Here is a 13,868-nt window from a genome sequence, read left to right on the forward strand (position 1 = left end):
ATTTTCTTACAAAAGGTTGGTTTGGGGCCCCCTGTTGCTGAGCCCCAGGCAACTGGCCTTTTTGCCCATAGAATAACGTGCCACTAACCTGAAGGTACCACCCCTTCAGCAGATCGCCCAAGATTTACGTTACCGTTTACAAATAAACCAACGTGTAATTATGCTTGTGTCACCTTCCATATGATTTGCACGTGACCAACAATATGCAAAGACACGGTTCTAACTGTGTTGTTCAATGAAAAGTTGGCAGTGGGTAAAGAACAAGCTCATCAAATTACAATACGTGAAATTTTACACTGGTTATCCGACAAGGAAGAAATCAGATATTGTAAAATATTTCGTCACTAAGAATTTCAGTCGACAGACTTGTTTACAACATTCTTAGAAGATTGGAAAATGAATAAAACATTGATAGAAAACATAGACGTGGTTGTAAATCCATGTTAAGTAAAGTTAAAGAAACAAGGAAACCGAAAGCTGAAACTGTAGCGAAATCGTTTTGGGAATTAGGAAGAAAGTTAAAATACGATAACAATACTATAAAGAAGCCTTTTGTAGATATAGGAATAAAGAGAAGAGCCAGAAAAACTAAACCGGACGTCAGTAAAGCTCAAAAGAAAACGCTAAAAGGATGATTGAAACATCTTGTGAAGAAACATTCTTTGCCAAGACGATCTGAGTGATAGATTATAACAACATATTTCACACTGCATGGCAATGAATGGCAAGAAAAAGATTATTTTAAACATTCGTCAGTGGCAGAACATTTATATGTCCTGCCACTGACGAATGTAATACACTTAATCTAAATATCAAAAGAGGCTATGCTATGGTTGGCAATCAGAAAGTGGGGAATGTCCAAACCACAGTTTTACGAGTAATGCAGACTTGATGTTGAACGTTACAGAAAGTTGTCTACAGAGAGTTGGAGAATACATTAAGGAAAAACAATCGAGGTGAAATCATTGTCTTCTGGCCAGATCTTATCAATTCAGTTCATCCAAACTGTAATGGGGAGTGTTTAAGGATTCCATTTGTGCCCAAACATCAAAACCCTCCTAGAACATCTGTTGTGTCCAGTTGAAGATTCTCAACAAACTTTAAGAATTAATTAATTATAGGCCTATGAACCAATCAATCAGAACCCAAAGATTCAATTCAACTAAAGAAAAAATAAACCAGAACTTAAAAAAACACCTACATCACGGTTTTCGGAGGCTATGAAGAATGTGCCCACTAGTAGCCGAATAGATAAAACCACTGAATACTAGTAATTTGGTCGCGAATTCGAGCCTCACCACGTGACGTTTTCTGGGTTTATTCGCGTCTCTAAAACCTAAATAGGGGCCAGTTTACTACAGAAAGTTCCCGGGAGGCATTCCCTTGACAGATCGCCCACGTGCTACTTAGTAAATCAACTGATAGTACTACAAAATATATTTAAAAAATTAAACCCGAACATGGTCTAAATTAGATAAAGGCTAGCAATGCCAATAAAATAATACAGAAAATATTATTTTTCACTTATTTCTTATAAAGAAGTTCAGCTGGAAAAATAATAATAATTTATCAGCCACACGAGAAATATTATAAATTGAAACTATAAAATACTGATTAACATTACAAATAACAATTAAAAAAATTATTTATAAACATAGCTGGGAGCGCCAATAAATACGGTTTTTTAAAAAATTTATTACAATTTTTAATGGTTATTTTAATTTTGATTCCCAAGAATTATTCTCAATAGGAAAATTTCAGAAAATTAAAACGAGGACAGTAAAATTTATGTAGTTTTACATATAAGAACAAAGTAGTTTATGTTTGCAGTAATTTGCATATTGTAATAGACAAACAAAACATTTTAATACTTTACAAAATAAGAACACCGGAAGTCCTTATTGCGCATGTGCGGAAACATTAAAATACAAAAAGCCAGAACAGCGGAAGTCTCTACTGTGCTTGCGCAGAGATTAAAATATAGTGGAATCGTGGTTTATTTGTTAATGATGATTTTATTACTGGCACAAGATCATGCAGAACAAATATATATTTTTACTTTAAATATGAATTTAAAGTTAGAGGATCTTATAAGGTCTGTTTAAATGGTCTATTGTGAAACAATATATATATAAATCCACTATAAATATACACTATGTATTATATAATGTAATACAATGGATTTTATTTAAACTCAGCAGCTTTTATTTCGTGCATTTTCAAACTTTAGGAGTCTTCCAACGCTTGTATCTAGCTTTATATAAGAGTTTATATTTTACTCGAATCATTTTCGTGTACAAACATAATCGAATACGAATGAAATTTTCTTTAAAATATTCATAATTTACTTTTTATTATTTCATTTCAATGACAATCTCAACGCTATTTCACGTTACTGAGTCATCAGATCGATGCTCCGCATGATGCAATACCGTATCACTTCAGACAATCGTCTCTGTAGAAACGTTAACCATGAAAACGTTATTTTTTCTGATATTCGTATGTTAAAATTAAGCAAACTTAGTATATTCTAAGAATACATTGGCCTTAGAGTTAGCTAAAACTTGATGATTAGATAATGATAAATTACGAAAGGTTCGGCAACAGTGAATCATACTGAGCTTACATCATTTTGTTATCTAATAGTTTGAGATCCATGATTTAAGTAAACTTTTTATCTCCTTAATTTGTTTTCCATTATATGGATTATTAAAAAGAGATTTAAAAGAAAGACCAAATTCACTATTTAATTAAGAAGTTCGAATTTGGATTGCCTCCATCTAGAAAAAAACTCTGCGGAAGATTAAAAGTGATCTTCAGCATAGCTTTTCTAGATTTGAAAGGACTCATTTTTGCACAAGTAAATTAAAATTTAACTAAAAAACCGAATAGTTTATGCATTATTAAAATTCATTTATATAGATTATTTGAAGTGCTTTTGAGTAAAATTTATAAATTGAAGATTGGAAGATGATGCTCCAATTTGTTCTTGATCATTGGAATGTACTTTGTTCCTTATTTCAAAATCTTTGTTACAAGCAACAATTCGAAATATTCTACATAAAATTTTTTATAACTAAACAAAATAACGATTATCGTATTTTTGATGTTTCATCAGATTTCAAAATATGAACCGTTCTTGAAAAAATAAAACAATCGATGTCGTAGTTTCATACTTGAGAAACAAAATGTAACTGTTCTATTACTGTACTTTAAAAGTATTTACAAATTTATAAATTTTAGCAACGATTTCATACAAATTTTACAAATAATTTGTGAATTTTATGTTTAATTTGTGCTGATACTTTGGATAAAACCTCAAGAATTTTTCAAAGATGGTCCTTCATATGTCGGACCCCGTCTCAACCTTTCGGAAATCTCGGAAAAAAGCCCTCTTAATGTCCACAGGGCGAAGAGGCCAAAAAGAAAAAGTTTTGATCTGGCTCCTCGATTCTCTACTGATATTTCTATGCTACTTTAACATCAATGATGTAATATTTATTATATATGTGTTTTATTATATTATGCACATAAAATATAGACTTTAGTCACAAAATGAATCTTAATATAAGTTAAAATTTTTAATTTTTATACAGAATATTCTGTATATACATATATTTACTGTATTATCACAGTTTATACATTCTTTTAAAGTTTTAAAAATCTAAAACCAATGTTAAAAAAATACAACATTACAGTAAAAAATTTAAATCAATGTTGTTACCTAACACACAATCTTAAATACGAAACAAGGTTTACAGGTAAGCCTATGTATATGATGCCCAAAGTCAATTTGGTCTGAACAAGTTAAGAAAGGATTTTAATATTTAATATATAATATAAAATATTTGAATAAGGAGGTAGCAATTTAGTCTTTACACTGGGTTAACTGCCTACTGGACCAACATTTACATTTACTGTATATATTTATTATTCATTAGATGTTAGTTCCAAAAAATTCCCAAAAATTGTCACAAATTCGAATTATATGTTAAAAAACATTAAATATTTTCAAAAATAAATAATGTAGTTTTAAAAGTAGAACATAATTCAGATCAGTAGAGAGGATTATAATAAAACGCGAAAATTCATTTATGATAAAAATAAACTGAAATATAAGTATGAAATATTAAATATTATTGTCATGACGCAGAAAATTCATAAATATTTTAAGTCTTTCTTACGAAATGCTCTCAAAACAGCTGATTTCCAAGGTCGTTTTCTACGCGACAATGTCACTATTGTGACAACGGCAATTATTTTTACTAAAAGATAAAAAAGAAAGGAAAAAAAACCTTTAAAAAAGTAAAAAGATTATTGCGAAAATAAGCGTTATTTTTAATTTAAATTCGAAATTATAAAAAATATATTAAATTTATTACATTTAAAAGATTTTTTTTTCATTAAAAACATTCGTAACCAGAACAACCAACCTAAGCTGTATACATTGCATTTAAAAAAAAAAGAAAGAATCAATTATGTTTTATAGGGTGCATAAAGTAAGAATAACGGCTCCTTTGTTCTCTTATAATTCTCGAAATAAATTTTTAAAACTTTCATTTAAACATAGAAAAAACTTGCCTACGCTTTTGTTACGTTCACTTAAGTAGAAAAGGTTGCACAACGGTTAAAGAGGATCGTATTTGTAAATGTCCAATTTGATACAGGATGAGTCATAAGAATTTCGAATTCGTTGAAATCTCTTTCAACGACTCTGAAACAAGAAAATAAATAATTAATCTGTTATATAATAATTATTATTTATTTTTAATATATTTTAGCAATTAGATAAATATATTTTAAATATAAAATTATTGCCGAAATGAAGCGAATGACCTTTCGAAGATAAGTATTAAAATTAATAATGCCTTTACCTATTTTAGTTTGAATGTTCACAGCTATTAAACCTTAATATAAAATACTTCAACTATAGAACAGACACGAAATTAATCAACAGTTTTAAATCTATACCAAAAATATATTTAATGTTTAAGTCGGCAAAATTAAAACGAGAACAGAAAAATTAAATTGGCTTTACTAGCCCACTATGGGCCAATCCCAATTCTGACCCATAAAATTTCGGATCAGGTCTGTTCGAACTGGCGAGTGGATGAGACCACTGAACACTAATAGTGGATTGCGGGTTCGAGCGCAACGCCAGAATAACTGGATATGGCTAATAAGTTTCATGGATTTTCTTCGTGTGGTTAATACCTAAATGTGGACTAATTTAGACCCATAGAAATAGGGGAACGTCTTCCAGTATGCCATAGAAAGTCTCCCTAAAAGATCGCCCTTGTATTGCGTTGCCTTATTCTATCAGTCCAATCCAATTGAAATGGCCCTATTCAAAATTAGTTGTTCGATATGAGTGAGAAATGGAGAACGATTCGAACTGTCGAGTATAAATTATATAAAAAATTAAATTCAGATTTGAATGCCCGAAATTTTTTAAATACAATAATTTCAAAACATTAAATAAACTTCTTTCATGAAAGAATTTTATTAAACTTAAATAAACCTAATTATTATATCGATTGTGTATTAAATTTAAAAAGCAGAACCTTGAAATAACTTGTGGTAATACGTAACAATTCGTTTTTCATTTTAAAAAATTAATAGATATTCTATGAATTCGTATTATAATTTGCCGTTAAGAAATAGTCTACAAGGTTACAAAGACAAAGAAACTGTTAAGAATGCAATCTTCTTCCTTGAACATTCCGATTACTCATAAGAGGAAAACTCTGCATTATCTTAAATCAGCCGCTATAATCGCAAAATAAGACAAATATTTTGAAACTTATAAAGATCTATCCTTTGAGACTGCATCTTATACGAAGGACAAAGTAATAATATGTTTAATTACTTATTTATTTCTTGCGAAGCAATTCACTTTCCTTGTTTCGTTGCCGTAGATCTATGGCAAAAAAAAATAAATAAAAATAATAATAATAAGGAAAATGAAGAAATGGATGAAAGATGACGACGACGATGTAATTTTAACCAAAGAAATTCAGACTTCTTTCATTATATTGCGGAAATCATTATAAATAATAATAGATATATCATGGCGTATTAATGAAAAATTCTGTTTTTTTCTTTATCCTTTGATCATTACTATTGCAGGAACACTCAATGTTAATTAATAAGCAAATATTTAATTTACTTTTTCATAGTTTTTCTCTCGAAACATATACTTTATTTACATATTTATACTTTAATTTATATTTAGTTTTTCCATTTACATAGTTATTCAACTATAATAACTATAAAACAAACATAATTTCTGGAATTAGAAACTATTAATGTAATTTATTTATTTATTTTAAATTAAAATAAATATTTTATGAAATATTAAGAGAATAATGCAATTTAAGTTGTTATAAAGGCTATTGTACTACTTAAATTTAGAAAATATTGTTATTGATTTCGTATTAATTCTTTCAAAATAATATTTTATGTACTTTAAATAACAAGTAATTATAACCTTTATAATGTAATAAAACGACAGCATAACACAAATTTAGTGATTAAATTTAATAAAATCAATTTTAGTGAAATTTAGTTTATAGTCAATTATGTAAACATGAATAAATTTTAGTATTCATTATAGTAATATTTGCTAGACACTTCACAGGAGAGAGGAAGTGGTGATTATTATTCTAAATTGAAAATTCACTTATGAAAACCTCTATATTATCAACTTTCTATCCTCCTTTTATCAAAATGTTTAAAAAAAGCACTTCATTAACTAATTTCCTCTCTGCTGCCTACTCGATAATATTGCTTAATACCCATCACATTTCTATGAGTCATATGAAGTATTGTTGAACAGCAAAATTTTTCCTGGTATTTATTAAGCTTAAGAAAAAACTTGTTTTGAATTTTATCCCCAATTTAATCTTAAATATATTCGAAATTTACTTTAATCACATGAATTTTTTAAATAGTTTCGTAGCTACGTTATTAATATAATATAGAATGTAGTTTTTTCCTCTAAAACTAGTAATTTTTATCTGCAGTAAATCATTGAAACCTTTTTATTTTTTAAATCATTTTAATTATTACTATAAAGAACACAGTTTTGAATTACTGATGAAGTAATTTTCTGTCATTTTTATAGATTTAAATGAAGTACATACCAAGCACTGTAAATTAGCTATAACAACACTACTTGTTGAATCATTTCACTAATGCAATTTAAATCAATTCAATACAATAATATTTAATCAACAAAAAGTAAATAGCAAATTAACAATTAAGGTCTTAATTAAAACCATAAAAAAGTAAATTTACTAGCCTATAACCTATATTAGTGCAACTATATAATAAGTGTAGTAGGCTATATGTAAAGATTTAAATCACTTAAATATGAACAAAATTTACATGTTAAATAATCACGATTCGAAATCTAGTTTAAATAAAAGAAAAACTGCAAATTTCTCAAGACGCGTTGCGCCTCTTTGCGATGCGCAACGCGTCGCGAAGAGGCGTTGCGCATCGCGTACTCGGTACCAATTCTCAAGATTCGTCTTGAGAATTGGTACAGAGTACATATGAAAACAGTAAATTAGTTTCGTTAATAAAATACAGATTAATTATATTCATTATATACGTATATGCTGTAATACACGGGTCACAAAACACTATACAACCAGATTAAAATTTAAATAATTATTTTTTCAATTTATATAAGTAATTTTCTTTTCCTCAACTAAAATTTGTTTTCTTAAAAACCTGTTATTCTCAAGTTTCCTTATTCTAAAATTATATAACATGTCAAGGATAAAATATTTTATTTTTGCATTATTTTCAAAATTAATGCTAATTAATATACCCCTGCATTATATCTATATATAAGCAGGAATAGTTAATTGAAAGATTAGAATAAATTGATAAAAATTCTTTAAAAATATATACTGTATTTTCAAATTTAATATTAGCCTAACAGAAAGGTTTACAAAACAACATAATTATTTAATAAAATATTTTCCAAATAATATCTTTATTCGTGAATTTTGCAATTTAATTTTTGTTTTTTTATCAATAAATTCTAAAGTTAAATAGCAGGAAAATTTTAATTAAAATATAGTTTCCTATCACAAATAATAATTCATATTTAATGATTTTGTTTATTATTATTGAAAACAATATTCTAAATAATTTTTCAACATTAAAGAATAGTTAAGATAAACATTTTATCATCTGGCGCTGCGCTATAAATCGCGACGCGTCGCTCTCAGTATTACACATAAAGGCATAAAACTTCATTTAAAACAGTCTTTTAAACTTTATTTATATAAAAATTTTGCCACATTAAATATAAGAACTATATTTCTGGAACAAAATTTTATGCTTCATAGGAATAAGAAAGTAAATAAGTCTGTATTAATATATTTTACGCATTGTGCGCGTCGCATCGCAACCTTGGCGCACACGTAAGAGCAACGGCAGATATTCTGAAAAATTCGATTTTTTAAGAATATAGCATATAAATTTTATCGTTTAATAAAGTTTAATTACTTAATATTTATTCGTTTTAATGTTAACTGGTAAAATATATACATATATATGAAAACATTAAAAAATCCACTTTATGAATTTATAAAGAAAGTTTTCCTCATTCATTATTTTTATCAACAAATCTTTAGATTTGCTTGATAATAGTAATAATAAAGAATTATAAAAAGAATTATATTTGATTATTGAACGTTTTATTATGTAAAGATAATGACTTTATATACTAAACACAAGAAAAAAATTTGTTTTTTTTTCGTCTATCATTGCATAAACTATCCAAAATGACCCAATTTCTCACCTTAGATATATTTTTTTTTCTAGGTCTTAAAACATATAACTCATATTAATTATTAAAATATTAGTCAATAAAATTATTGTAATGTTAAATCCAGAATTTTAATTTTAGATAACAAAAATACTTAAAAAAAAAATAATAATAATTTATGTAATTCAATTAAACCTATCTTATTTTAAATAATATTTTAATAATTAATATAAATTATATATTTTAAAGCCTAGGAGAAAAAAATATATCTAATTTTCCATCTTTTCCCATTCAAAAACGTCGTATAGTGACAGGCTCATAACAGAGTTTATGAAGAATTTTCTAATAATGAAATTTAATTGATGAATATATTTTTTTTTTCTTCGCTCCGTAAATAAACACCATAAATTTCTCACTTCTTTTTATGAATATTTAAGACAATAAAGAAGTTTTAAAAAAGTTTTTATTCCATAAAATTTCAATTTTGTTTCTTTGCTTTATTATTATAAATGACGTAAGCGTTGTTTATGATCAGTTGTTTTATATAAATAATGTATCTTGTTACCAAAATTGTTCAGAAAGCTTATTACTAAATGATATACTTAAGCTTTTCATGATATAACATTTAATATAGACTTTTATAGGCCTATATATTTATTATTATACTAAAATGTTCTAAGAGATAAGATTTCTCACCTTAAATATAACTATTAATAACTGCTAAGAAATTGTTGTATTATTAAAAACAAAGTATAAATAATACTAGTATATTGACAATAATAGCTTTATTCAGAATTTTAATAGTATAAAATGAAAAGAAAATTGTAATTTAATAAGTAAAAAAATATTTTGGAAATTTATTATCCTATTGTTATAATTGACAGAAATTTAATGTGTTCTCATTCAATCTACTGACATTTTTTTCAACAAGTTATTAATATTGAAAACTTAAAATGTATTTTAAAAATAATAATTGAAAAAATATATAATGAAAATAAAACAATGCAAATTCATTATAATAAATATAAGAGATTCAATATAAACACGCCGACTTATTAAATTTTTTCAGGTCAAATAACGGTTACATGATTAGAAAATCAAGAAATTCCTCCCCAAAATTAAAATTTTTTAATGATAAATAGTAGAAAAAATTTAATTTTCCTCAAAATGGCATGATTTGATTCTCGTTTTATTCAATTGTTAGAGTACAAGACTTGACTAAAGAATTTTCTTCAAGTAAAAAACAAAAAAAACCTGTTGTAATACGACATCTAATTGTGAGGGAGTGTCTCAAGAGTTGTGCGTACTCAGGCTTTACATAAACTACTTTTATTCCCGTACGCAGTCAAAAGCCTAGCTAATGATATTTTACAAGTAAATACAGTATTCAATTTAATTTTTCAAGTAATGATATATAAAATAAATTTTTCACTAAAGTTGTCACTGATTATTAAACCCGAAACGTAGAGAATGTATTAAAAAATTGTTGACTAATTTGAATAATAAATCGATAGTTAAAATATTTAAGTTATATACAAATAAAGAAACGTTTCTAAAAATAACATATATAAACTTGGCAACACTAAATATTTCTGAATCCACAAATTATATATTTAAATCTCAAATTCTAGGATTAAAATTCAGCCGATAAATAATTCAAGCCTATCCTACGGGCAGAAAGAGTAACTACCTGGGGCCCCCACCAACAGAACTCCCAAACCAATCTTTTATAAGAAAATATTTCCCCAAAAAAATCCCCGAAGAAAAATGTCTGATGTCAACACTACGTACATGGGGGCCCCCTGATTCCAATTTGCCTGGGCCCCCATGAAGCTATAATGTACCACTGCTATTAGTCACATTGACGCTGAAATATGTTTAGAGACTCTCAATACTTTTTTTATTATTAAACATTACTACAGAACTCCTTATTTCCTAAATTTCGGAGAAGGGAGATTTAGTAAGAGTTGAATACTATTTTTAAATATTCTTCAGTAAATTGTATATAATAAGAATGATAGTTCAAATACTTTGTGTGCATATAAATAATGATTAAATTTTATAAAAATTAATAATAGCCCTATATTGTTTGATAATTAATAAACCTAAATCATCATCTTACAGAACTTATATTCTACAGTGAATGTAAGAATGAAGAAATACCGCACATTAGTATTTAGTAGTAAAATCTTTTCCCAAATTAAAACTGACCTAAATACTGTTTTATATGAGATATTTACTTACACAAAATTATCTTATTTCAACTAAATTAAGAAAAATTACTATGTTAAATTTCTGTAATGTCCCAAAATCTTCATGTGCACTAATGGAACCAGACTGATGATCTTTTCCCCATTTTCCCTATTACTGATATTCTCTTGGATGAAAACATATAATATCAATTTATGTATGTAAATTTTATTAATTTTTACATATAAAATCAATTTACTCTTATTAATATATGCAAAAAAGAAGGGGGGAAATTGAAATGTGTTCATAATAAAAACAAAACCAGATGAAATTATTATTTTACAATACAAATTTTATGATTTTTTGAAATGCAATAGCCTTCCCCTCAAATATTTGATTAAAATTGGATCATCAAACATAATTATAATCAAATATAGTCATCTAACTACTACTATTGTTTTAGAATATGTAAAGAGGACACAGCTATGACAATAGCAGATTTGAAAGTATCACAATCTACTGAGAAGTCACAATAATTCCACTCAGCATGTTGTATTATGCAACGTACTATATTGAATTTGATGTATTTTACAAACATAATATTGAACATTAGGTCAATAACTTCAGCCTATATAGTTTATGCTTTGCTGAACATTATTTCCATATTAAAATTATAGTTATAACCAAATAGTAATGCCATCTAGTGGGCATTTTCTCTCTTTTTGAAAACATGTCATAACTATGGAAATTGTTCCATTATTCCTTCAAGCACCCATTTAATGCAATTTTTGTGCAAAATTTATAAACTCGAGGAAACTTATCATATTTAAACACAATATAAAAAAATTTTTTAATAGCATGTCAACTTTTATTTGATGATAATATACAATAAATTATTTAACATTATTTTTATATTAAGAACAAAAATATTTGGAAAAATATACTTTTATCTAAAGCTTCTCATTTCTTTAGAAAATCAAATACTCTATCACTGAATAATTAATTAATGTATATTTTATTGATTCACTTTATGCCAAAATCTATATTCACTTATCTGTTCTATAATAAGATTACCTCTTATCAGTATAAAACTAAATTTGCCATTCATTCATAAAGATATTTTCTATTAGGCTGAAATCTGTGCTTATAAATGATCAATATAAAATAAGTTTTGGAACTGAAATATAAAAGAATCCTGTTATTACTGTAAATCTAAATCTGTTAAGCATCAATAAAGCACCTTCTTCATAGAATGTTGTTATAACTTTCATCATTTGACTCTGTTATTTTTTTTACTTATTGTTTATTTTTGACAGTTCTTGCTATATCTACAAGTATCATTTAACTCAAACATCTCGTAGAAGTTAAAGATAAATCTAATATTTAAGTCGAAACAAAGCAGCACATAAGTACTATCAGATAGTAATAACAAGTGATATCCTTTTCTTGGTTAAGAGATCTAATTTTTTTCCTTCTCAATATTTTAGATATTGTGTTGATAAACTATTTATTGATAACTAATTTCATTCTTCTTAATATTGTTAATCTATCTATTATCATCATCAGTAATATTTGCTGTGTAATCTACTTTAATTATTATTGTACGAGTTACTATTAAATGTCATTTTTGGTATTAATCCTTTTATATTTGTTATTTCTATTAACTACAGGTTGGATTTTTTTTCTGCAGTGTGACTAGATCTGCTTGCTAAGGATGTTATATTAAGGTCTACTCGAGAGTAAAGCTGTATCTTGCAATTCTTAACAGAATTTGTCTTAATTTCATAGCAATTTCATATTCTTTTAATTTGTATTTTAATAATTTCTGCAATAAATTTTTCTTCATTTTTTTTGCATATTATCTAAAATTTGACTATAAAGTTAATTAAAAATTTTGCCAAAATATAAATTACCCAGTGTAAATTCAAATCTATAACAAGTCAATTCTTCACATATTCATTTTACAATTATTAGAATTTATTTATATAAATTATACATTAATGAAATTTTCTATGATAAATGATTATCACTAATTAATTACACTTTCCAATTATACTCTTTTAAATAAAAATATAATAGACAACTGTATTGAAATAAAAACAAATAAACAAAAGTTTGGTAAAATAATGCCTATAAATCACAAAAATTATTAAAATCCTGTTACTTTTGAAAGCATAACATTTTTTTAAAGAAAAAGTTAATGGCTTCTATGTAATATAGTAAATACAAATATTTAAATTTTTAAGCACCCACCTACATGCAAACACAAACAAATTTCAAAAATTTTTTTTTATAATTACAGAATATAAATGTTTATAAAAAATATGTCACACTAGAATTGTATTATATCTAAAAAAAAAAAAATTATAAAAGTGTTCTTCCTTATCTGTGATGATAATTTCATTTTAATATCAAACCATAGTGACATATACTTTGTTCTTTGAATACAAGATAAAATACAAAAATAACAGAAAATCCACAAACTTATCTTTATACTGGCAGATGAACCTGGTGTTGTTCGGACAAAAGGTAACGATAGCAAAGATTAAAATTATTAGATTATAGCTGATCTTACCAATTTTCACCAGGTGCAAGAATTAGGTTCACCCTTTTCAGAGACTAATTAGAGAATTTTTAGGTGGGTCTAAAAATATGTTCGATTTTCCGCAAAAAACCGCATCTAATATAGTACGGTAGAATCTGAGTTCAGGGTAATTCTTAACCCTCTCCCCTACAGGGGGGAATCCCTTCTTAGCGTACATTCTCATGACGTACCCTAACTGTGTACCAAATTTCAACTTTAAACTCCCAACCATTTAGGCTCTGCACTTATAATATAAAAATAATTGAGATGGGTTGATGATAATAATAAGATTATAGCAATCAAATA

At 26.4% G+C, this 13,868-nt stretch overlaps 2 protein-coding genes across 2 annotated transcripts in view; both read right to left on the reverse strand.

The window, feature by feature from the left end:
* Window positions 1-13,868, reverse strand: part of LOC136984671 (uncharacterized) — a 31,708-nt gene that overhangs the window by 15,195 nt on the left and 2,645 nt on the right. The window lies entirely within an intron of this gene.
* LOC136984704 (dnaJ homolog subfamily C member 25 homolog) overlaps window positions 3,803-13,868 on the reverse strand; it is a 59,808-nt gene continuing 49,742 nt past the window's right edge. The window contains exon 11 of the mRNA XM_067281798.1: window positions 3,803-4,714. The gene's annotated coding sequence lies outside the window, so the exon portion shown is untranslated. The remainder of the gene's footprint in view (window positions 4,715-13,868) is intronic.

Source organism: Centruroides vittatus, unplaced genomic scaffold, assembly GCF_030686945.1.
Source record: "Centruroides vittatus isolate TY-2023 unplaced genomic scaffold, ASM3068694v2 contig_926, whole genome shotgun sequence".
Classification (NCBI taxonomy): Eukaryota; Metazoa; Arthropoda; class Arachnida; order Scorpiones; family Buthidae; genus Centruroides; species Centruroides vittatus.